The 25,971-nt window shown below is 43.7% G+C and overlaps 1 protein-coding gene across 4 annotated transcripts in view; it reads left to right on the forward strand.

Moving 5' to 3' along the window:
* PLXNA1 (plexin A1) overlaps positions 1-25,971 on the forward strand; it is a 303,518-nt gene that overhangs the window by 25,146 nt on the left and 252,401 nt on the right. The window lies entirely within an intron of this gene.

A 25,971-nucleotide genomic window follows, 5' to 3' on the forward strand; every position in this document is an offset into this window, starting at 1 on the left:
CTGTTTATATCAGAGGAATTATACTGCTTTGCTGATCTGAATTTTTAGTAGGCGTGTGGGTTTCTGAGTTACAAAGCAGGTTTACTTAAATTGTTTATTGGTAATTGTGTCTCTCTCTTAGTGCCTACTTATGCTTCTAGAAGACTAGGAGAAATGAGTAAAGCAGCTTTAGAGTTGCAGAGATGCTCAGAGATTAGGAAGCAGATGTGAAACCCAACGTTTCACTTATGGCTTATTTTCATCGCCTTTTTCTTCAGAGAGCTAGCGTGCTTCAATGTAGGCCTTGGAACCAGAAGGCTTTGAAATTACTTGCAGTTCAAACATATACTCATTAGTCATTTTGAACAGATCCTTCTCTCTACATCTTAACTCCCCATTTATCATATTGTAATGGCACTAGTGACCCACATCACAAAATTGTTGTAAAGTTGGTTGGGATAGGTGTTATTAATAAGCATTTTGCACTCTAATGTACTATATTATTAATTAGTCGTTATGTACATATGTGACCTAAACATTGGTATCAGGAATAGCTAAGGTCATAGCATCATGTTCTTTTTCTTGCCTTTGTAATCAGAGTCCAGAAATGCTGCTCTCTGTCTCTGAAGTGATCACTCACCAGATTAAAAGTGACTTTCTGCATGCAGCGTGAAGATTTTTTTAATATTCAGAATATATGGTGGTGAGCTGGCTCCCTTCTATGCTTCATTGTGAAACTCTATGTGCAGAATTGTAAAGGAAGAGAGATCACACCCCTATGAAATCTTGTTTTTTATTATATCTTTGTTCAAAATAACACATGGCTTTTCTATTGACCCTTTAACCCCTTGATCTTCATGTGAAGAAAAGATGAAGCCTAAGAATGTGCAACTGCTTAAATCCACCCCCTTTTACATTTGCTTCTATTCCTCCTGCTGGGTTATTACCCTTGCCTTTGCCACACACATACCTACATTTACAATGTAATATCCTTGTGCTGTGTACACTGATGGTGGAATAATAATAATAATAATAATAATAATAATAATAATAATAATAATGATGTAGTGAATGTTAATTAAGCTGTTATCACCGTTGCAGAGATGGGACAGATAAATCATTGTACAGTGTTGATTGATTATTTAATTTCTATACCGCTTGATATATTTAAAATATATCTAAGCAGTGTACAGAAAACAGACAACTTAAATGAAATATTACAAAAATACATCTAGAAATGTTACATTAATACAAATTTACTAATATATATGAATAAATACGAGTTCATATTCCTTCTGACACACACCTTCCCTCTCAACCTCTGGGTTGTTGCCCAGAATCCAAACAAACGCTCAGCTCACCCACAAAAATCTCACAATGAGAAGAATTCTTGGATACAGCAGACATCACCCTAGTCTCTCATTCTAGACTTGCTTTTGATGGGCAGATATCAAAGTGGGTTCTACTTCCTCAGGCTGCCCACAGCTGTGTCCCATTCAGCTGCACTTTCCATACCTAGTTCCAGGTACAGCAGGTTTGTTGGGTTTCCCGGGGGTCCAGAGAATGGGAAAAGGGCTGCCTTCCACTCACAGCCCTTTCTTCACTCTCTGTCCTTTCTTCTCCCTCCAGTTGGGACCTTCATGGAGAACTTTGTTAGGTTGTCCAACGCTGATGTTCGCACTTCATCGTTTTGGGGCTCTGTGTCCAGCAGTGTAACTGTAGACCTTCAAGTGTGGGGAATGTGTGGCCCTCAGAATGTCATTGGATTCCAGTTCTTATCAGCCCCATTCAGCATAGCCAATGCTCAGGGATGATAGGAGTTAGACCACAGGTTTCCGAACTCAGCTATAGACTTGTCTTGTAGGGCAAAGTGGAAAGAAAGCACAGAGAAAGCTCAGAGTTTAAAACCTGGTTGCTGTGGCATCTGAACATTGAAAATGTGTTTCTGAATCATAAATTGGAGCACATTTGAAAGAAAGGGAACAGAAAATACTTTTCAGACTAAATGGAAGGGTGAATCCCGCCCATTGTGATTTATCTATCAGTGGAAGCTCTGCTCAAGGACTTCTGCTTGCACAATGGGGCTTCCCCAATTCCTGCCAGTGTGCCCTCCCAAAGACTCTCGGTGGGCCAAGAGAACCCCCAGAACAGTACATGGAAGGTGGAGGGGGGTCATTCCATTTGGTAAGCTGAAAAGGTTGCACTGACATAACAATTGGAAGAATTGTTGGACCCCCCCCCCCCAATTCTAAATCTATTATAGTCTTGCCAAGGTTTTGAATTGAAAATGTTTTGTAACTGATGGTGCCTCACTTTGCTAATTAAAATAGTTTTCAGAGATCTTACACTGATACCTCCCAATTGGTATTATCTGAGAAACCAGTACATTTGTTTATGCCACTGCAAATTTCATAGTATTGTTAATGAGTGCGAGCCAAATCTACGATTGCCAAATCCATAGCTAGATTTCAGCCAGCCTTTGAAACCTGCTTCTAACTAGGGCTTCCAGTACTGGTTTATTTAGTGCAGATATAATGCAGGGAAAGGGAGGAGTTGAAGTGGGACAGGGGAGGAGGGTTGTGCAAGGTGAGGTGGGGTGGGCTCCAGTCTGAGGGGCACTTCAGATCTCTTAACCATGGTCAAGAGACTGGAAAACATTACATCTGCACTGAACTATTCAGTGCTGCTTCAAAAATCACAAGACATCCTGACCTTTTTTTGGCTTCTGTTGACTCTAAAGAGGGAGGAGCAGCCTTCTCCACCACCTTTACTAGAAAGTGATTGGGATGCAGGCAAGCGGCTTTACAATGAAAGGCTCTTTTGAAGTTTGTGTGGGTTGGCTGCAGCCAGCCAGGCAGAGGTTCCAGCCCAGTGTAGTTCACAGAGCAGCTGTGACCAGAGTTTGAAACAATAAGGGTCTCTTGGCCACTTTTAAAGGTGGAGCTGTTAGCAAATTTCCTTTCCAGCTTGGGATAAAAGGGGGATGATTTGGATCTGTCGGCAATGCGGCTGTTAGGCCAGATTTCCAGCTGATGTCAAGTTTCCTGCTGCACATATGTGAGTCAAGCAAAGGTACATACCGACAAACATTCTCAAGGCAGCTGGCAGCCTTTAGTGCTTTTGGGGGTTTTTTTGCATTGCTTTCCTCTGCCTCTGGACTTGCCACTGCATCGCATTGTATTGTTGCTGTCTGAGTCATTGCAGAGGAGACCTCCCTCCTCCTCGCTCCCCCTTAGGAAGTTTGGCACTGTTTACTTTTTTTGTCCGGTTAGAATAATGGAATGTATTTTTAGGCCTCTTTGCCTTGCTCTCTGAATTGGCATTAACATGCTGAGTGGGGCTGCTCCAGGCGAACTTTTATTTATTTATCCCCCCCCTTTTTTTGGGGGGGGGGAGAAATATATAACGCAGTTCATTTCAAACCTGGGCTAAGCTCCAAGGCGTCTGCCTAGAGAGTTTGCGAAGTCCTGTAACCATGGTGGCCATGTTTGTGTAAGAGAATTCACTTCCTGTTGGCAAGCACACTCTGCTAGCTGGCGATTGGGAATGATGCTTCCTGCGTTAAGTATAGCTGGGTGGGGGGAGGCAATGACTGCTGAAGGCCATGCTAGCCAGTAGGTGTTTTGCCAGGTTCAGATTGTCATGCTCAAGGTGGAATAAGGCGGCTGTTTCTTTCTGGGTGGTGCCTACCTCCATCTTCTTCTTTTAAGTTTGCAAACCTATTAGGACTGGGACTGGCATGCCAGACCTGTGCATGATACACAGTGAGGGAGAAGCCAGTGATTGGGGTGGAGGGGGGACAGTGACTGAGGACTGGTTCACATACATGTGCCCAGTAGAATTAAGACTGGGGGTTGTGGTTTCGGATTTTGCTCTCCAGCCTTTGACACAAGAATCTCGGATTCCAAGGGCATGTGATGCAGCCACCTTGTTGAAGCGAAGCAGGTTTGGGTCTGGGTGGGAGACCTGAATACCACAGGTAAGCTGCCTTGTGTTCCATAGTGGAAGGAAGATGAGATATAAATGTACTAAAATATGAATTGTGTTCATGCATGAATTTTTTCTACTTTAATTTCCACAAATTGGAATAAATAAGAAATTTGTTTAGCAAGCAACTTGCCTCTGCTAGATGCCCCTTAGTCTTCTAAAAAAAGGTCTCATTTTGGAGTACTGTACAGTCTTGCTTCTTTCTGGGAGGTGTCTTCTTCCATCTTTTTCTTTAAAAAGTTTGTAAACCTTTTAGGACTGGGACTAGCATTCCAGTAGAGTGCCTTATACATAGTACCGGTAGTTATGATGAGGGAATAATTGAGAGGACTCTGAATGCTGCTCCACACACACAAAATAAGAATTTTGTTTTCCAAGCCACTCACCTTGTTAGGTGCCCCTCAGTGTTTCATAAAAAGTGTCATTTCAAAGTACAGTGTAATAACTCATGGTTATTATTACTCACAGGACCAAGGCCCTGTGTATTGGGGCTGTGTCCATTTTGAGAGGGTCTAGGTTAATATTTAAAGTGTTCTGCTTGCTCTTTCATCTTTAAAAACTGGCAGCAGGAGGGGGGTAGGAAACCACTTGCTGTGAAAGCAAGGCACTTGTATGGGCCTTGGTGTTTTATGAGCAGGAAGCCAAATTGGATTGGCCAGCTGTCCCTGAGCTCTAATACAGAGCCTTCCCCATCATTCAATCACTGCAGAGCCTCATCTTCCACTTAATATGATCCAGACCTGGGCAGCCCAAATCATGCTGGATTTAAATGCAACAAAATAATATCAGCCTTCCCCTGTTTTCTTTCAATCAATTTTTGATGGCTTTAGGTAGCCATTAATAGTGATGCAATCTCGGGTTGTAGCAACCTGATCTTTAATAAGAGGCCTGGAGGAGGGTGAGGCTGCCATCTTCCATACCAATAAAATGCAGGTGAAATGAGAAAAAGAGCTTATGGAACAGCAGGAAATGTTGTAAAGTGTAGCATTGCCTCCTCCCTGCCCCTTGACATTGGGTGGTGGTGCACTTTGCATCCCATGACTCCCTGGGAGGCCTCTTGGTTCTTTGTAGTGTATTTGCCTCTGCTGAGCATTGAAATGTGTGTCGGAGCGGAAATGGAAAGGCACTAAAATGATGCAAGCAGCTCAAAGGTTTGTTGAAGCTGGGCTACACACATTTGGGCAGAGAAGCTGGGTTGCTTTCTGTATTGGACCATCATTGGCCGTAAGATGAGAGATGCTGTAACAGCAGCTGGTATTCTGAAAGGTGACAACTCGGAACTGACAGTCTGAAAATGGCCAGTGCTTTTATTTTATGTTGCAGTTTGTTCCTTCACTTTATTCTTGGTATCTGCTTTTCCTAATAAAACTTTACCCTATATTTCACTGTAATTATGCACTGGAGTGTTAAAAGAGTGAGGAGTGGTGGTGAAATGACAAACTTTGGCCTGCTTCACAGGTAACACCAAACCAAACCAAACCAAACCATGGCTTCGTGTGAATGAGCCAATGCACAGGCTCCTGGAGAGGAGGTCACAGCTGCTTTGCTCCTTCTCCAGCCATGGCTTGGCTTAGCATGTTGTCTGGACCTAGAGTTGTGGTTTAGCTTTTTGCAGACAAACCATGACCCATAAACAAGGTTTGTTCTGGGAGAGATAAACCACAAACCCAGGTTTGGACGGCATGCCAAACCAAACTTTGGTTTACCTCAACAGAGGGAATGAGTAGAACAACCAGAGAAGGAGGAAAACTACCATGATCTGCCTGGAAGCCTGCATATGCTTGTTCACTCATGCTAAGCCATGGTTTGGCTTAGAGTTTTGCATAAATGAGGTCTCTGTAAAGGTGGTGTTTTTGTTCTGATACTTCTCATGTTTTCTGAAGGGCTCTGGCTTTAGTTGGGGCATCAAGTTGTTACCCCAGTGTAAAGGCTGGAGTGTGGACTTGTTAGGATCAGAAGGCCTGAAACTGACTGATGCACCTATTTCTGTTTTCAAGTAGCAGACTAGAGAGGGAGAGAAATACAGGGAAAGCAAGAGTCAGCGGCTTACAGATTTGCAGGAGTGGGAGACAGGAGAAGAGTGGAGCCTCATCAGTTTACCACTGGGATCTCTGCCCAACTTGTTTCTGAGAATCATCATGCTCTACTCTGCAACCTTGAGAGCTAGGAATTGAGGGGCGGGAGTGATCAATGAAAGCTAAAGTTTTTAATAATTCCATCTTCTGTGGCAAACACATGAAAACCCTGCATTCACATAGCCCTGGCTATATTCTGTCTTGTTTTCTTTTCCTTGTCTTCCTGTTTCTCCTTCTTTCCCTAAAAAGAAATCTGCTATCTGTGGTTGTTTCTATACAGTGGCCGCCTTCCTCTTTTTTGGTCCTGATCTCAGCCTCCTTCTGTGGGGTTATTTACTCCTGCTTTTATAACGCTGTCTTCAAATATAAACAGTGATAGACTACAAATACATTAAAAAGGCGATCTGGCAAGTTCTGCCAAAGGAACATTGCTTCCCTTCAGCAGTATTTATCTATAGCTCTATTTGCATGACATCGATCTCCTGCTTCTCATTTGCTTAATCTAGCATCTTCCTTTACTCTTGCTCCCTCCTTCCTTTCTGCAGTTTATTGCCATTATTTGTAGGGTCTGGTTTAGACTGCAAATTCTTTGTAATCAGGAGCCTCAGTTTTAACCGGGCTGTAAAACTGTGATTCCAAATTGCTGGGTTACAACAGCCCTGTGGCAGGTTGCTAGGCCATCAGAATTGGGCAGGATGGGGGGTGGGTGGGATGTAAGGGGCAATGTGTAATAGAGGACTCCGGAGCATTAGTCTGAGGTTTGTAGTTGGAAGCCAAATGAAAGCAAAATGCTGTTGCTGTGGATCAGCTGCCTTTTTTGTTTTGAATGTTTTAAAGCTGTGTGTATATTGGAAGTGCTGTGAATGAAGCTTCTGACAAACTTATACCATAACAAAAGTTAGCAAGCCTTATATATATGGAGGAAGGAGTTTTTGCAATTGCAATCTTCACCAAACGGATCAGAGTCCGTGCTGGTTGGCTTCATAGATTAAAAGTTTATAATCATAAGGGACTTGTAACACCACCTCATGTGCCTTGGGACGACTGTGCATGTGGCCTATCTAGAGCAGTGCATTAAAAGGGAACTAAAATGCACAGAATGCAAGAGATTGTTAGGATGAATGTGTTATAATGTTGTGATTTGACATATCAAGACCCTGTCAAGGAGCATCTGGTTGCCAGAGGCAGGCCTGGAAGGCTCATTAAAATCCTAGTAGCTGTTGGGACTGACCACCTGGAGGTGGGATGGAGATGAGAGCAGCAAACTCTTTAGAGAACTCCGCATGTGGGCCTGAGCTACCAAGGCGCTGGCGCAGTTTTCAGATGGAATTCTGTGACAGCCACGTTAATGACAAAAGGGTTAACTGTGATTTGGTAGAAAATAACTTCATTCACCTGAGCTAGTAAAGAGGGACGAGAGGCCTGCAGCTAAAAAAGTGGCTGCTATTTCAAATCAAACTATGAACTTCAGACTTCCCTATCTCTCTCTGTCTCTTACAGCTCCATATTCAGCTTTCCCCTCTGCCCATTCTCTTTCCCACCTTACTTTTCTCTTTCTCAGGGCCCTCTATCTGGCCCTGAGACCAGCTTCAGCCAGGATGGGAGTGGTGGAAATTGAGAGTCCAAAACTGGAAAACATTAGGCTGGTGAAGACTGGCAAGACCTGTTCAGGCTTCCAACCCATGGTGGCCTTCTGCCTGCCCACCCTACCCAGTAATATTAAGGCAACTTAGCCAGTTGGCACCAGAAGCTTTCGTACTACCACCAGGGCATCTTGTGAGTGCATTGCAATATAGATTGCCATGTGGCCTTAGCAGAGAATAGAGTGGGCATGGGGATCTGTGCTTGTAATAACTGCATTGTCGCAGCAAGATAATCACACATAATTTCCCGCAAATGCAGCACTGTGACAGAAGGCGGCTCGCCCATCGGACTCCTCACTCTGTATCAGAGACCATTGGAAGAAGTATTTTAACAGTAATGGAAGTTCAGCAATGGAACCAACCAATGAAACCAACCAGGTGGTGGTGGGCTCTGCTTCACTGGAGGCCTTTCAGCAGATGCTGGGCAGCCATGTGTTGGGGACATTCTGGCTCTGGGTTTCCAGCACTGAGTGATGCATTGGATTTGATGGCCCACAAGGACCCTTCCAGCTATGTGCTAAACGAGCAAGGATTCCCTTTGGTTTAGTAGTTGTGAAGTTTAGTAGTGCCAGTAGCCCCTCACCCCATTCCCAGGATCATTATGAAGACTAATAAGAGTTCCTTCTTTCAGTTGTTCAGGTAGGCTCTGTCCCAGTTTCTGCAAACCTAGTAGAGGGACGCAGGTGGTTCTGTGGTCTAAACCATTGAGCATCTTGAGCTTGCTGATTGGAAGGTTGGTGGTTTGAATCTGTGTGACGGAGTGAGCTGCCATTGCTCTGTCCCCGCTTCTGCCAACCTAGCAGTTCGATTGCACACCAGTTCAAGTAGATAGATAGGTACCACTGCGGCAGGAAGGTAAATGGCGTTTCTGTGTGCTCTGGCTTCTGTCACGGTGTCCCATTGCACCAGAAGTGGTTTAGTCATGCTGGCCACATGACCCAGAAAGCTGTCTGTGGACAAGCGCTGGCTCCCTTTGGCCTGAAGTGAGATGAGTGCCACACCCCATAGTCGCCTTTGACTGGACTTAACCATCCAGAGGTCCTTTACCTTAGTTCATTGAGAAAGTTATAACTTGAAAAGGCTTGAAAAGCTGCTACCTTTTCAAGTAGTAGCTTTCTCAATGAGTTAAGCGAGAGGAGATCCTGTCCTTGCAAATTGCCTCTCTATGCGTGAGGCTGCCTATCTTCGGAACAATCTTGAAGGGTACCTGTAACGTACCTGTGGTTCATTACTCTGATATTAATAATGGAAGTGCTATTATTTAGGCAGTGCAATTGAGTTGTTAAGCTTTCCTTTGTCTTTGTAATAAATTTTTATTGAAGTTTTTCCATAAAAAAAAATAATAAACCAATCCATTTATATATCACATATTTCACCTTGTTTGGACCTCCCTCAACTTCTCTGACAATCTTTCGTAGTTCAAATCCTCTCCTCACATTCCTTCTTTAGATATTGCCATTAAATATTATATTTCTATCCTTGCTTGCCTTTTGGCAATACTCCTTCTATTTTCACAAAGCTTCTTTGAAACACGCTAGCGTTGTGCTATCCTCACATATGTTTTTCAAATACTCTGTAAATTTCCCCCAGTCCTCAATGAATTTCTGGTCTTTTTGGTATCTAATTTTCCCTGTTAATTTGTCTAACTCTGCGTAGTCTGTTAGTTTTGACCTCCATTCCTCCAGAGTCGGAACCTCTTCTTGTTTCCACCTCTGGGCCAACAATGTCCTTGCTGCGACGGTAGCATATTGAAACAGTTTACAGTCTCTCCTACTTATATCCGTTCTTGTTATTCCCAGCAGGAAGAGTTCTGGTTTCTTAACAAAGCTATATTTTAGCATTTTCTTTAGTTCATTGTGTATCATCTCCCAGAACCCCCTTACTTTTTTACAATCCCACCACATGTGCATAAATGTACCTTCCTTCTCCTTACACCTCCAACATTTATTACAGGTTTTGTACATCTTTGCTAATTTTGCAGGTGTCATATACCACCTGTAAACCATCTTCATTACGTTTTCTTTTAATGTAACACATGCCGTAAATTTCAAGTTTTCATTCCATATTTTCTGCCAATCACCAAGGTCTATGTTGTATCCTAAATCTTTGGCCCATTGAATCATAACTACTTTCACCTCCTCATCTATTGTGTGCCATTCTAACAAAATTTTATACATTTTAGAAATTGTTTTGGAGTCGTTATTCACTATCTCTATTTGGTATCTCGAATCTTTTTCTTTATACCCCTTTTCTTTCACATCCTTTTTAAACATTTCATTTATTTGATGGTAATGCAGCCAATCAAAGACGTATTCTTTAACTTGTTCGTATGGTTTTAGTCTCCACTTTCCTCCTTCTTTCTCCACCAAATCTCCATAGGTAATCCAATCACTTCTCATATTTTCTTTTTTGACCCCCATGACCTCTAACGGGGATAGCCAATGTGGCACCCCCCCTTCCAATATATTTTTGTATCTGTCCCAAACTTCCCATAGCGATTTCCGGAAGATGTGGTTTTCAAAGGTTTTATATCCCTTCTTCTTTTCTTTCCAAAGATACGCGTGCCACCCGAATCTGTTGTCGAATCCTTCCAGGTCTAGGAGTTTTGTATTTTTAAGTTTAATCCATTCTTTTAGCCAGCAAAGACACGATGCTTCGTAGTATAGCTTCAGATCTGGCAGGGCAAAGCCTCCCCTTTCTTTTGCATCTGTTAGTAATTTATATTTAATTCTCGGCTTTTTGCCCTGCCATATGTATCTAGAGATCGTCCTTTGCCATTCCTTAAAAATCGCCACTCCTTTTAATATTGGTAACATCTGGAATAAAAACAGCATCTTTGGTAGCACTAGCATCTTAATCATTGAGATTCTACCCCAGAAGGATAGTTTTAATCTATTCCATACTTCCAGATCCTTCTTAATTCCATTCCACACCGGGATATAGTTGTTTTGGAACAGATCAATATTTTTTGGGGTTAGCCATATTCCCAGATATTTGACCTTTTTGACAATTTCAATACCAATTTGTTGCTGCAGTGCCTCCATTGTTGCTTTTTCCATGTTTTTAACTATAATTTTAGTTTTTTTCCTGTTTATTATGAAACCTGCCACCTCTCCAAATGTTTCAATTTCCTTCAGTATCTCAGCTGCTGTCTCCAGCGGATCTTCTATCATCAAGACTAAGTCGTCAGCAAAGGCTTTGACTTTATATTGATTTTGGCCTACTGACACCCCCTTTATACTTTCTTTTTTCCTTATTGAGTCTAATAACACCTCCAGGACCAGAATGAATAGTAGTGGTGACAATGGGCATCCCTGTCTGGTACCCTTAGAAATCTTTATTTCTTCTGTTATTACATTATTCACTATCAGCTTCGCTTTTTGCTCCGTATATATTGCTTTAATTCCATTGAAGAAGTGACTTCCCATTTCTCTTTGTTCAATATTTTTCAACATGAAATCCCATGCGACATTGTCGAATGCTTTTTCAGCGTCCACGAACATCAGCATTGCTTGTTTCTCGTTTCTTGCAGACAGATATTCTAAAATATTTATTACATTTCTCACATTATCTCTCATCTGTCTGCTTGGGAGGAAACCCGCTTGGTCGTCGTGGATAATTCCTTGTAAAACCTTTTTTAATCTTTCTGCTATAATTCCTGTGAAAATTTTGTAGTCCGTATTTAATAATGAGATTGGTCTATAATTCTTTACTTGGGTTAAGTCCGCATCTTCTTTTGGAATAAAGGTTATAAGTGCTTCCTTCCATGTCTCTGGAATTTCTTTCTCCTTTAATATGTTGTTCATTACTTCTTTCAGTGGTATCAACAGGGATATTCCCAATTCTTTGTAATATCTTGCTGTAAAGCCGTCTGGTCCTGGGGCCTTTCCATTTTTCAGTTTTTTTATCGTCACTCTTATTTCCTCTATGTCTATCGGGGTGTTCAGCCTTTCTTGTGCTTCTGTCGGGATCTTTCGCACCTCTTTCTCTTTTAAATATCTTTCTATTTTCCTCATATTATTCTTTTCTTTCTTTTTATATAATTGTCTGTAATATTCCAAGAATCCTTTCCTGATATCTTTGGGGTTATTTATCTCCGTTCCTCCCACTTCGATTTTATTTATTGTATTTTGCTCCTTCCTTTTCTTAGTCTGCCAGGCAAGCCATTTTCCTGACTTGTTTGCGAATTCGAAATTCTTTTGTCTCAGTTTTTTTATATTCCATTCCACCTCCTTGTTTATCATCATTGCAAATTGAGTTTGTAAAACCTTGATACTTTGCTTAATTCTTTCATTGTTTGGTTTCCTGATTAGTTTTTGTTCGTTTTCCATAATTTGTTTTAAAATTTCTTTCTTTTCTTTCTCTCGATTTTTCTTCTTGATCGAATTCTGCTGTATAAAAAAGCCTCTCATCACCGCCTTGCTTGCGTCCCACACGGTGTTCATCCTCGTTCCTTTATTGCAATTGTCTTCAAAATATTCTTTCAATTTCTTCTGTGCGTCTTGCACAATTTTCCGATCATCCAATAAATAATCATTCAGTTTCCATCTGAAAGTTCTTTCTTCAAATCCTTTGATTTCTAGTTTGATGGGACTATGATCTGAGATAACTCTCGGTTGAATTTCTACTTGGAGGATTCTTGGCGTTAATTCATTTGATATCCAAATTTGATCGATTCTAGACATTGACTGGTTTGGTTCCGAATAAAAAGTAAACTGTTTCTCCATTGGGTGTCGTAGCCTCCATATATCTATTAAATTGCAGTTTTTGACCATTTCAAAAAAAGTTTTAGGTAATTTTCCTTCTTTTGATCCATTATTTCTCAATCTATCCATCTCTGCTGATATCACTCCGTTCATATCTCCCATCACAATTATCTTCTGGTCTGCGTATTCCAACAGTTTTTCTTCCAAATTCTTGTAAAAATCAGTCTTATTTCCGTTAGGTGCGTAGATCCCGACAATCACTATTTTCTCGCCTTGCCAATTAATTTGAATTGCAATAACTCTTCCTTCCTCATCTTTAAAAATTTGTTGGGCTTCAATTTTACTCCTTACATACAATATCACTCCCCTCTTCTTCTCCTTGTCTGATGATATAAATTCGTTTCCAAGTCTCTTGTTGATCAGAATTTTCCTGTGTCTCTTTGCTACATGCGTCTCCTGCAAACAGATTATGTCTAAATTTTTCTTCTTTAAAAGTTGTTCCACCTTGTTGCGTTTCTTTTTTTCGTTCAGTCCATTCACATTCCAATTCCATATGTTTAAAGCCATATTTTTCAGATTAAATTAATTTGAATAATATATTTTCCTAAATTTTATAATCTTTCCTCCTCTTCTTCCTCCTCTTCCTCTTCCTGCCCTTCCTCATCCCTTTGTTCTCCATTCTTCACCTTTGCAGCGGTACCTCCAGTTGCTCCTTTCATTTCTTCTTCTTCTTCTGCCGTCAGTTCTCTGTACTTTCTTTGGAACTTGCCTATCTCCGCTGGACTGTTCAGCCGGTGTCTTTTATTCTTGTAGGTAAAGGAGATCCCCTCCGGGAACTCCCATCTGAATTCTATGTTGTTCTTTTTGAGAATTTGTACTAGTGGTTTGTAAGGGTCTCTCCGCTTCAGCAGTTTGATTGGGATGTCTTTAAAAATAATTATGTAAAAACCGTCTATAGACAATCTTTTTTCCCTATTTTTTTGAAGAACCAAATTTCTCATATCTCTATCCTTAAATGTTATCAAGCAGTCTCCAGGATATTTCTTCGCTTTGGTCGTTCTTACCTTCATCCTGAAGGCATTTTGAATTGAGTTTGCCACCTCCACCTCCTGAAGCTCCACCTCCTGAGAGCAGCAAACTCTTTAGAGAACTCCGCATGTGGGCCTGAGCTACCAAGGCGCTGGCGCAGTTTTCAGATGGAATTCTGTGACAGCCACGTTAATGACAAAAGGGTTAACTGTGATTTGGTAGAAAATAACTTCATTCACCTGAGCTAGTAAAGAGGGACGAGAGGCCTGCAGCTAAAAAACTGGCTGCTATTTCAAATCAAACTATGAACTTCAGACTTCCCTATCTCTCTCTGTCTCTTACAGCTCCATATTCAGCTTTCCCCTCTGCCCATTCTCTTTCCCACCTTACTTTTCTCTTTCTCAGGGCCCTCTATCTGGCCCTGAGACCAGCTTCAGCCAGGATGGGAGTGGTGGAAATTGAGAGTCCAAAACTGGAAAACATTAGGCTGGTGAAGACTGGCAAGACCTGTTCAGGCTTCCAACCCATGGTGGCCTTCTGCCTGCCCACCCTACCCAGTAATATTAAGGCAACTTAGCCAGTTGGCACCAGAAGCTTTCGTACTACCACCAGGGCATCTTGTGAGTGCATTGCAATATAGATTGCCATGTGGCCTTAGCAGAGAATAGAGTGGGCATGGGGATCTGTGCTTGTAATAACTGCATTGTCGCAGCAAGATAATCACACATAATTTCCCGCAAATGCAGCACTGTGACAGAAGGCGGCTCGCCCATCGGACTCCTCACTCTGTATCAGAGACCATTGGAAGAAGTATTTTAACAGTAATGGAAGTTCAGCAATGGAACCAACCAATGAAACCAACCAGGTGGTGGTGGGCTCTGCTTCACTGGAGGCCTTTCAGCAGATGCTGGGCAGCCATGTGTTGGGGACATTCTGGCTCTGGGTTTCCAGCACTGAGTGATGCATTGGATTTGATGGCCCACAAGGACCCTTCCAGCTATGTGCTAAACGAGCAAGGATTCCCTTTGGTTTAGTAGTTGTGAAGTTTAGTAGTGCCAGTAGCCCCTCACCCCATTCCCAGGATCATTATGAAGACTAATAAGAGTTCCTTCTTTCAGTTGTTCAGGTAGGCTCTGTCCCAGTTTCTGCAAACCTAGTAGAGGGACGCAGGTGGTTCTGTGGTCTAAACCATTGAGCATCTTGAGCTTGCTGATTGGAAGGTTGGTGGTTTGAATCTGTGTGACGGAGTGAGCTGCCATTGCTCTGTCCCCGCTTCTGCCAACCTAGCAGTTCGATTGCACACCAGTTCAAGTAGATAGATAGGTACCACTGCGGCAGGAAGGTAAATGGCGTTTCTGTGTGCTCTGGCTTCTGTCACGGTGTCCCATTGCACCAGAAGTGGTTTAGTCATGCTGGCCACATGACCCAGAAAGCTGTCTGTGGACAAGCGCTGGCTCCCTTTGGCCTGAAGTGAGATGAGTGCCACACCCCATAGTCGCCTTTGACTGGACTTAACCATCCAGAGGTCCTTTACCTTAGTTCATTGAGAAAGTTATAACTTGAAAAGGCTTGAAAAGCTGCTACCTTTTCAAGTAGTAGCTTTCTCAATGAGTTAAGCGAGAGGAGATCCTGTCCTTGCAAATTGCCTCTCTATGCGTGAGGCTGCCTATCTTCGGAACAATCTTGAAGGGTACCTGTAACGTACCTGTGGTTCATTACTCTGATATTAATAATGGAAGTGCTATTATTTAGGCAGTGCAATTGAGTTGTTAAGCTTTCCTTGGTGCTTGGCAATCTGCACCCTGCTGCTTGTAGGGATAAGATTAGCTACTTAGCTCAATCAAGGTGTTACAAACCAACTTGATGGAAATCAGTCAGCCAGATTATATTGAATGGGACAGACTTCCCGCCTGCCACAAAACTCCATTATGACAGAGGAGCGCCCTGTGTAAGGAACCCAGGTCTCTGGCATCCCGAGGTTCTCTTTTCTTGTGGAAGCGGAGGAACTGGGTTTCCTCAGAAGAGAAACAGAAAAGATGGACACAAAACTCTAGGGAGAGCCTGTTCAAAGAGGGGGTGGGGGAAGAGAAAACACAAAGAAAGGATCGTCGCCGTTGGTAGAACACAAGACTCTTAATCTCAGAGTCATGGGTTCGAGCCCCACATTGGGCAAAAGATTACTGCATTGCAGGGGGTTGGGCTAGATGACCCTTGTGGTCCCTTCCAACTCTACAATTCTATGATCTTGCACTTACCGTATTTTTTGCCCCATAGGACGCACCGGCCCATAGGACGCTACAAGTTTTTTGGGGGGGAACTAAAGAAAAAAAAATTATTTCCCCCCCCAGGCGCTTGTGGGGCCGGCAGTGGGGAGAAGCGCTTTTCTCCCCGCCGCCCGCCTGCAGACCAGGTCCGGGGACAGCGGGAGGACGCGCTGCGCCTCCCAACTGTCCCCGGAGCTTGCGGGGCAGGCAGCGGGGAGAAGCGCTCTTCTCCCCGCCGTCAGCCTCCAAACCACATCGGGAGACAGCGGGATGGCGGCGTTCCGCCTCCCCGCTGTCCCCCGACCTTGTGGGACTGGCGCTGTGGCTCTCCTGAAGCCTGGAGAGCGAGAGGGGTCGGTTCGCTTTCAGCGAAAGCCTGCATTCGCCCCATAGGGCGCACACGCATTTCCCCTTCATTTTTGGAGGGGAAAAAGTGCGTCCTATGGGGCGAAAAATACGGTAAATGCCAGAGACTCAGGGACTGGAACCAGGAGACTCAGTCTGGGGAAGTGAACTAGACTGGTGAGCCACCACAGGTTGTGTATCCTGAGCATAGCTGTCAACATTTCCCTTTTTAAAAGGGAAATTCCCTTATTCTGAATAGGATTCCTCACAAGAAAAGGGAAAAGTTGACAGCTATGATCCTGAAAGACCTTTTCAGGCACAGAACAGGAATGAGCAGTTGGAAGGCAGTATGGAACCTTTGGGTTGGCCATGCCTAGAATCATTTCTCAAAGTGACAGACCCAAGGTCATCCAGAAAGCTTCATCCATGTTGAGTTTTGCATCTGCAAGGCCAACAGACCCGTGTATTTTGTTTCTTCGTTCAAAGCCCTTGAGAATTCGGGGACCGGCAAGACCTGGTTAAAATATTAAAGCAGAGTATTGCCATCTGAAAAGATGGGAGTACTATTGTGGTACCCAATCAATTACCCATGGCTTATCACAGAAATCAACTTCTTAACCACTTGATCCTTTAATTGTACAGTTGCTCTGCTTTATTTAGACTAATGGCAACATTATCCCTATCCACATATGCTGTGTGAATCCACACACAGAATTTGGAAGTGTGTGTGTTCACACAGCACTCCTACACCCTAGGTCTCATCTTTGCCATATCAGTGAGTAAGGCTGCAGTCCTAACCCCACTTATCTGGGAGTGAGCCCTACTGAATTCAGTGGAACATACATCTGCCTAAGTCTGTAGTGCAGCGCTGTGATTTGGGTTATGGGCAGGGATTAATTTAGTCCCTTTGGCTGGCAAGCTTTGGGAGTTGGTGTTGTTTCTGGTGGGTATAGGGGTTATGAGTTCTGTTTGTGAAACAAACAGCAAGGGCAGCTGCAACTTGGCACCTGCTCAGCTGGAAAGAGTTGCGTGGGCTGGTTAGAATTGCACTTACTATCTCGAACGCAAGCCAAGACCTTGCTTGAATTACTCCCATGCATGCCAGAGAAGAGTTAACAGGAATGCTGCTCTCAGGATGCTGTTAAAAGGCTGCACTTTGGTTTCTCCTGTACTGCTTGCTGGTCACAAGCATGCTCATAAACGTCCTGCTCCGATAATGGGGAAGTGTGTGCTGTCAGATGTCCAAGGTTGGAGGAAGAAAGGATGCTTGTAGACACAATCAATATTTTTGCATGGTACGTAGGCCTGATGTTTCTGCCCATTCTAAGATTTCCCTTAGTCCCCTTATATCTCATATGGAGCTTTGCCAATTGCCTTACTGATGTTGGTTTGAGCTCTTCTTGTGCTGGTTGTGGTGTGCATTGGCACAAGTAGAACAGAGGTCTCTCTCACCTTTCCCCATCTATGTACTGGATCCTCCTCCCTGTAACTGGAGAGAAATCAAGCACAACGGATTACTCTTTTCTTTATGCTCATGGATCTCTGCAATGAAAGGGAGCATCTTAGAACATGAGCTTCTTAATCTCAGGGTCGTGGGTTCAAGCCCGACCTCGGGGCAAAAGAGTCCTGCATTGCAGGGGGTTGGACTAGATGACCCTCGTGGTCCCTTCCAATTCTACAAATATATGATTCTGTGAAATCCGTATGCCTTATTGGCATACAGTGGGAAGGGCCTGCCTATTTTGGAAGTATACAGTGGTACCTCGGGTTACATACGCTTCAGGTTACAGACACTTCAGGTTACAGACTCCGCTAACCCAGAAATGGTACCTCAGCTTTGCTTCAGGATGAGAACAGAAATCGTGCTCCGGCGGCGTGGTGGCAGCAGGAGGCCCCATTAGCTAAAGTGGTGCTTCAGGTTAAGAACGGACCTCCGGAACGAATTAAGTACTTAACCCGAGGTACCATGTATTGTAGTTCGAGGGATTGGTACAGGTAGATCTCATCACAGGCAGGGGTTACATTCTGAGCTACTGCACATAGAGGCAAAATTGTGTGAAGCCAGAACTGCCCCATGTGACCATCCGTACCTATCTGAAGCTGGTGTTGAGTGGGCCTTCTCAAGGGAAAGCTCTTTTTAAACCCCTCACCTTGCTTATCAGGCTTTGGGAAGGTTGAGCTAGGGCTCCCATTAGATTTTGGATCTGTCCCCCCCTTTAATTTTCAGCAATCCACATAAAGCTGCAATCACATATGAGAAATCAGCACAAAATGTGATCTAGTGATCTGTCTGTACTGAATAAGAAGCAGATTCCATGCAGAAGTGCTTCTCACAGGGACAATCAGTGCAATGATGTTTGCAGTGTTTCTACCCAACCAGGTTTGTCAGAGGGTTGCCTCCAGAACATCAGTTTATTGTGGAGGGATTCAAGCTCACACCAAGAAATTTAGGTTTGCTCAGTTAAAGTGCATTAAAGTGCTCCGCTGCCTTAGCACAATAAATTCTTTGAAAAAGAAACAAAACAGACTTCTTGCGGTTAGGAATGTGACAAGAAAACGCATTGAAAAGTGTCTAATGAGAAGACGTCTGAACACCCAGTAAGCAAATCAAGATGACTGCAGGATGAATTGCTGCATAACTCTCCCGCAAATAGACGGGGACAAATGCTCAATAAGCAACCTCTGCATAAGCTTTTTGCAAGTAAATCAGGATGAATGCTCAATAAATAGGTTGTCTGGAGGAGCCCAACTTCTGTAGGTTATTACTACTGCTGTCTCTCCCAAACAAAGGGGTTCTATTGCCAGGGGTATGTCAGCCACATCCTTGCCTACTTTTCCAGCAAAAAAGCTGTCACTTTTAGGAGCTTTTTGAAATTTTATTTTGTCCAGGGACTGTAGCCTTTTATATGCCAGGTCAGGCTAATTTTTTTTGCAGCTGTTGCTAGTCTCCTCGAAGCACAGTCTGGTGCACCCTCGAGCAAGGATGCCAGGCACACTGTTGGGATTCCTGTTCTGCATTGAGATGTTGTCGCATAATCCTAGTAGAGCCAAGGAGTTGCCTGGGTTAATTTTTTTCTATTAGTGCCACTCCCTGTAGGGAATTCTAGACACTTGACGCTTGCCAGAGGATTTCCCTGTGCAGCTTGACTGAGCCAAGACACCAAGTGAGGGGCTGGTTCCCTGCCTTGTCTTTCGAGCGTTTTATCTGACGGGTCTATATATAAAACAGGACACTTTAGCTCGTGCACATTAGTTGTCCTTTTTAATCTGCAAAGTGCTTACGTATTTAGGATACCATAACTTTGATTGCTACTTCTGTTTAGCATTTGCTCATGGCAGCAGCATTCCAAGCATTGCACAAAACGTTACAGAGTTTTGGTCCTGCTCAGATGGCTTACAAACTTAAGGGCCACGCTTGATGCGATGGTAAATGCCTGGCAGCCGCCTGAAACAACACAAGTGACACCTACTAGACTAGAGCTTCCTTCACGTGGCGACACCCCAACAGTCTGTGTTTTCAGAATCCCCATCTCCACATCATTGGTTGCTTGTGGCAGCAGCAGGCGTGAGGAACCGTGTGACCTCAGTTCAGTCAACTAAATTTTGTGGAGTGGAAGGAGAGGGCCGGGCATGTCATTGCTGTGTTTGGTAGATTGCTGGGTCCCCCTGGTTGGGGAGCTCCATGATCTAGGCTGTGCTGCAGAGATGGCCTAGCCCCCTTTCCTTGCTCTCTGTACTATAAGAGTTAGCAGGATATCACCTTGCCTGATGACGGTAGTGTGCAGCAATGCTCATGCACAAAGAGATTTTTTTTCTGATATCCTAGTCTCATACCATTTGGGGCCTGATAGGTGATAAATAGCACTTAGAATTGCACCTGGAAGCATATGAGGACCCAGTTGGTATTGTGGGTGAATGACTGGATTCCCACCAGCAAAATAGCTGTTGTGTTGTGTAGCAATGGAAGCTCCCGTTAACTAACTTTTCAAAGGCTGTATCATGTAGATGCCAATATGTCAGAGGGCAAGGATGAAGAGCTTGTGTACACAAAACCCCTGCTTGGGTGGCCATTGTGTGGATCCACTTGCAGAAGCTGGAGCTTTGGGTCCCTCAGTGTGGTGTGGTGTAGAAAATCTCTCCGTGTTTGCTCTACTTGTGTGAGTCTTACCAATTCTGCTGACAGTGAATGGGAGTGGTTCTGCAGGAGGAAGGTAATGTGACAGCAGAAGTCGTGCGGTTACGAGCATCTGCCCTCAGTGGTGCCAACAAATTCCTTGAAGGTATTCCTTGCTACTTTGGAAACCTGACAGGCTCACTTGTGTTTTGCAGTACAGCGTCACACAGTGTGGTGCGGTGACTAGAATTGTGGGTGTGGAACACCAGGTTAAATTGCTACTTGGTTATGAAAGTCTTCAGAGAGCTCTGGGCAAGTTACAGACTCTCATTCTAACCTATCTCATGGAGTTGTTGAGAGGCTAAATGCTACCCTGAGTAGGGTGAGATGCAGTGTAATAAATAAAATTAACAACTAAACGGCATGGTGGGTGGTACTGAATGTGGGTCATTTCCTTTGTTCTCTGTAACTGCGTGGAGTTTGGATCTGATGTTCTTGAAGGCGTAGTTTTAATAGTTTCTGAGACACGGTAAGGATGCAAGGAAGGAAGGAGCTTTGCTCTTAGAGCTCTTGCAGCAGACATCTGTCACTGCAGACAGGAGAGGGATGTGACTCTCTTCTGGCTGTTTCGGGGTGACGAACGAGTCTGATCATCCCTGTCGCGAGTGTCTATAAATCTTTGGCTGTTGGTAAATGAGCTCCACCTCTTGTAGAGGCAATCCTTCCCTGTAGCAATTTGGGTAAATAAAAGAGCCGGAGTGATGCAGGACGGAGAGTAGCAAATGGATTTCAACGGGATATCGCTTTGCAAGGCTGAGGCGGAAAGTGCAGCTTTATCACCAAATCCTTCTTGTGTAGTATCATCTAACCAATTCTTTGCTTGAAGCTTCTGTCCCTAGAAGAGACATCCTGCTTGCAGTTGTGTGTGTGTGTGTGTGTGTGTGTGTGTGTGTGTTTTGTTAGTAAGAAGGATACCTTTTATGCGAATGGGGTGGTGGTGGGGAGAAACTAGCTGTTGCTGAATACCCCAACACCTATGATCACTGCTTGGGAAATGATTCCCAGCATATCTGGCTCAGCAGGCAAGTGGCTGATGGTTTAACATGAATTTAAGTATTTAGAGTATAGAAGTGGCTTAGTCATGCTGGCCACATGACCCGGAAGCTGTACGCCGGCTCCCTCGGCCAGTAAAGCGAGATGAGCGCCGCAACCCCAGAGTCGTCCGTGACTGGACCTAACGGTCAGGGGTCCCTTTACCATTTTAAGGGGCACAAGGAGTAAGCTTCAAGAAGGATTTTTTGTGATCCTCTATCTTTCTGACTTAGGGGAATACTCTGTCCTTTCTTATTGCAATTGATAATTGCCTTCTCTATTTCCTTCCATCGAGTGTCTGTCTCACAGCTCTGTGCTCTCTCTGTGTATTTTTGTAGGGGAGTGGGGGTAAGAATGCATTTATTTTTTATCTGTACATTTATATCATATTAGTTCCTTTTTGTTCGAGACACTGCCTGCTCAGCATAAAACCTCAACAAAATGTCTAAAAAAGGTCAATGATACAGAATACTACATAGATTCTTGCATCCAAATATCAGACATAAATGTATATTCCCTTGCAACTTTGGCTCTAGGCAATACAAGAGGTCCTATAGTGTTTCTGTGGATCCATAGAATTGCGTTTGGCCCTGTTTTGCAGCTCGGAGGGTGGGGAAAACACAGGTGGGTAGTGAATCATTTAGACTTGCTTGGCAAATCAGTGTCAGAACTGGACGTCGGATCCCATAATTCTAACTTTCTCTGCTTACTCAAACAGCCGCCCTACCTCTTTGCAAATTGTCACCATTTATTTCTCTCCTCATTTGTGATGGTCTCTCTTTGTTTTCTCTCCCTGTCTTTATAAAAAGTAAAATCTCATTAATGGCCAACCACTCAGCACATTAAAGTCCAATTAGGTAAATGGTGAGATGCAATGAACACTTCCACTTCTGTGTGTGAGTTTGCTGGTAGTGGGGAGAAAAAGAACTTGAAGGGTGAATGAGCAGCTTCCCCCTCCACCAACTGCCTCTCTACAGGAACAAGGCTCCCCCCCACCCAGAGGGGGGAAAATGAAATTTGTTTCTCTTCTGGTGTAGGGCTGAGTGTGAAGATATTAGTAGAGTGTTCTCTCAGTATGTGGAAATTTTCCTAGTGAAAGGAATTGGTTGCTGCTTTGATCAGCTGTGGGTTCGTTCAGGCTCTTTCTATTTTGGGTGAGATTTGAGTCACATAATAGTAAATTCGGGTCCCACATTTAAAGTTGATTTGGAGTTCTTGCATAACAAACTCACTTCCCCTAGCAAACTGAACTCTTTTCGATAAGGAGAGTGACAGGGAAAATGCTCTGGAAAGCATGGGATAGCATTTGCTTGATGCAACTTCATTTAACCCTGCAAACTTTGTGCAAACAAATCAGAATGAATGCTCAATAAACAGGTCATAAGGAAGTGAGCTCTGTCTTCTTTTTCAGCTACCTACAGCAAAGCAATGTGAGCCAAAATTCCTTACCTTTAAATTTGTATGCTAAGTGTGTGTATGGCAAATTATTAATCCTGGATGGCCCATTCAGTACTTAGCTAAGGCTATTCCCATTAATGTTCCCACAAGGGAAGTTGAAAAGCTGGTGTTTATACTAGGCTAGGTGGTCATACTGGGGGTCCAACAGATTCTCCATGCCTTGAGTTCACAAAGATTGCATGGATTTCTGATTTTGCTAACCTGTCATAATCTGGATCTAAACATAGAAGCAGAGGTCTTGATTTCAGTGTTAAAACCAGAAGACCAGAGGTTTGGGCTTTGAATATAATATCCGGCAGATTTACTCAGACATTGCAAAAGGTGGATACCCTGGCCTCTGTGCCAGCCACTGTTGTCTTAGATGCTCATCACAATAGTCCCCACTGCTTGCTCAAGTTCTCTGCAGCTTTCAGGAACTTGAAGCTGGGGTGACTGACTTTTTTTGCTGAGTGTGACAGATCTCTCCCTCCCCTCCCTTCTGCCTTCTGATTCATACAGAACTGGGTGCAGGGGTGGTGGGTGAAAGGTTCAGACCTCATATTGCGCCAGGCTCTGGTGAAGGAGAGAAGTGATGTTGGTCCCTCTTACTGTTTTCCCCTCTCCAATGCCTGCCGTGAAGAAACTATGGAATGTCTTAATCTTGCTCATCTCCAAGGGCCTGTGTTTGGGCTAGACAGACCAAGATCTGTTGCCTTATGAGCTAAATTGAGTTTCAGTGGCACAGGCTAAAGAAGCCAGAGGTTAAACTTTACAGTATGGGCTCTTGTGTAGCCAAGATTCTCTACTTCCATGTATGTTGCCCTTCATGTAAACTGTGTGCAGCTATGTCTTTTGGGGGCATTTGACACGTCTAACCAAACTGGAAGAAAGAACAAGTTTCTTTTTTCCCTTTGTGCAATTGAAGAAAAATAACTCTAGTGAACTTCAGTGTTCAGGGTGGAAGCTCAAGCGATGTGCAACCCTCCCATGCCCTGCCTTCTGCCTGAAGACTGGTTCTGACCTTTAGGAGTGTGTTGGAAATCTAGGATCAGCCTCAAGGCTGTGCAGTGCTAGGAGAATGAGGAAGGTCAGAATACTCCCCTGCCTGGGCAAAGAGAAAACCCTGAAGATAAAAAGGCAGCCTTCTGTAGCTTGTCGGTTATGGATGGGTAGGCAGGACGTTGCCAGCCTCCTAGTGGAGCTAAATACTTGGTCAAGCTGGAGAGGTAACAGTATGGTCCCACGAGAAGCAAAATATCTTACTCAAATCTATTTTAGTGGGATCTTTTGTGCTGTTGGGATGTGTAGGCGGTGCTTTTTAAAAGTATTTTCTTCAAGGGTGGAGAGCCGTCTTTAAAAGTCACGGCCTCGGTCCAGTATACCTGAAGGAGCGTCTCCACCCCCATCATTCTGGCGGTTCCCTCATTGCGAGAAGCAAAGCTACAGGGAACCAGGCAGAGGGACTTCTCAGTAGTGGCGCCCGCCCTGTGGAACGCCCTCCCATCAGATGTCAAAGCGATAAACAACTACCTGACATTCAGAAGACATCTTAAGGCAGCCCTGTTCAGGGAAGTTTTTAACGTGTGATATTTTACTGTATTTTTAGTTTCTATGGAAGCCGCCCAGAGTGGCTGGGGAGGCCCAGCCAGATGGGCGGGGTATAAATAATAAATTATTATTATTATTATTATTATTATTATTATTATTATTATTATTATGGAATTACTTGGAATAGCGAGCTCTAGTCGTACACTGAATCCTGCTTGTGTTGAAGATGTGGGTAGAATAAAGGTCTTTGGGCCAAAGTCTTAGCAACAGTGCATGAAGGTGTAAGGGGAGATTAGGGTGGAGGCTGAGAAAGGCTACAACATCCCTGGGGAGTTGTGGAAGGATAGGGAGCTTGCTCACTGGCTTTGCAGATCTGGTAGTGGTGGTGCCCCCCCCCGAGTGGAACATGATGTAGACACATTTGTTCATAATGCACTGTGAGTGCAGGTTAGCCGGCACATACCAAAGAAATCTCAGGACACTCGGGAAGGATGCTGTCCCTCAAGCTCCCTATAAAACCTCTAATGCTCCTCTGTGGAAAGTTCTACACCCACATACAGTGTCTGAGGTTGCAATCTTGGACACATGAGGCACTGCTGATGCAGTGGAAATTATTTCTATGTAGTCATGCATTTGATTGCACTCCACAACACATAACTCCTTTTTCTTTTAAAAAAGGAAGTGAGATTCTTTGTTAAGAGCAGATAGGATTTTATCATTTATTTTGTCATACTAATGTGTATGGAGAGGTGTTCCATTATTCTATAATAATAATAATAATAATAATAATAATAATAATAATACAGCCATACCTCGGGTTGAATGTGCTTCAGGTTGGGCGCTTTCAGGTTGCGCTCCGCGGAAACCCGGAAGTAACGGAGCGCGCTACTTCCGGGTTTCGGCGCTCACGCATGCGCAGATGCTCAAAATGACGTCACATGCAGAAGCAGCAAGACGTGACCCGCGCATGCGCAGACGTGCCCTCCTGTCTTATGTTCTGTTCAGGATGCGAACGGGGCTCCAGAACGGATCCCGTTCGCATCCCAAGGTACCACTATATTATTATTTATACCCTGCCCAGCTGGCTGAGTTTCCCCAGCCACTCTGGGTGACTCCCAATCGAGTGTTAAAAACAATACAGCATTAAATATTAAAAACTTCCCTAAACAGGGCTACCTTCAGATGTCTTTTAAAAATAGGATAGCTGTTTATTTCCTTGACATCTGATGGGAGGGCATTCCACAGGGTGGGCATCACTGCCGAGAAGGCCCTCTGTCTGGTTCTGGTTAATAAAGAGATCAGTTCTTTTGCGTTTCTCCATTTCAGTACTATGAACTTAGAAAAACAAATATAGAGGTATATCACTGTATCAGAGATAGTCTTTTTGCCAAATCTCAATCGGTACAATGAAAGACCTGTCTTCAAGAAAACACTGTAATACAGGGATCTTGTTTTAGATAGTACAGATACCCGGAAAGACAAGACATCTGGGCAAGGTTGAAAAGTGCTAAAATAGGGGTTATAAAGGATCTAATCCCAGTCATTTTAGTTATTTTTTAAAGCCATTTTCAGATCTTCAAAGTTCTCTCTCTCTCTCATCTGTCTCTCTTGGAGTTTTTCCCAAAAGGTATAACACTATTATTCCCTTTATACTGTGAGTTCAAGCTTAAGGCTTCTAAGGCTCATGGCCCCATAAAAACACAGAAAATGTGGGAAGCCTATATTGTCTTTTTTCTGATAACAATCTTAGCT

This window comes from Podarcis erhardii (assembly GCF_964252035.2).
Source record: "Podarcis erhardii genome assembly, chromosome: 2".
NCBI classification, from domain to species: domain Eukaryota; kingdom Metazoa; phylum Chordata; class Lepidosauria; order Squamata; family Lacertidae; genus Podarcis; species Podarcis erhardii.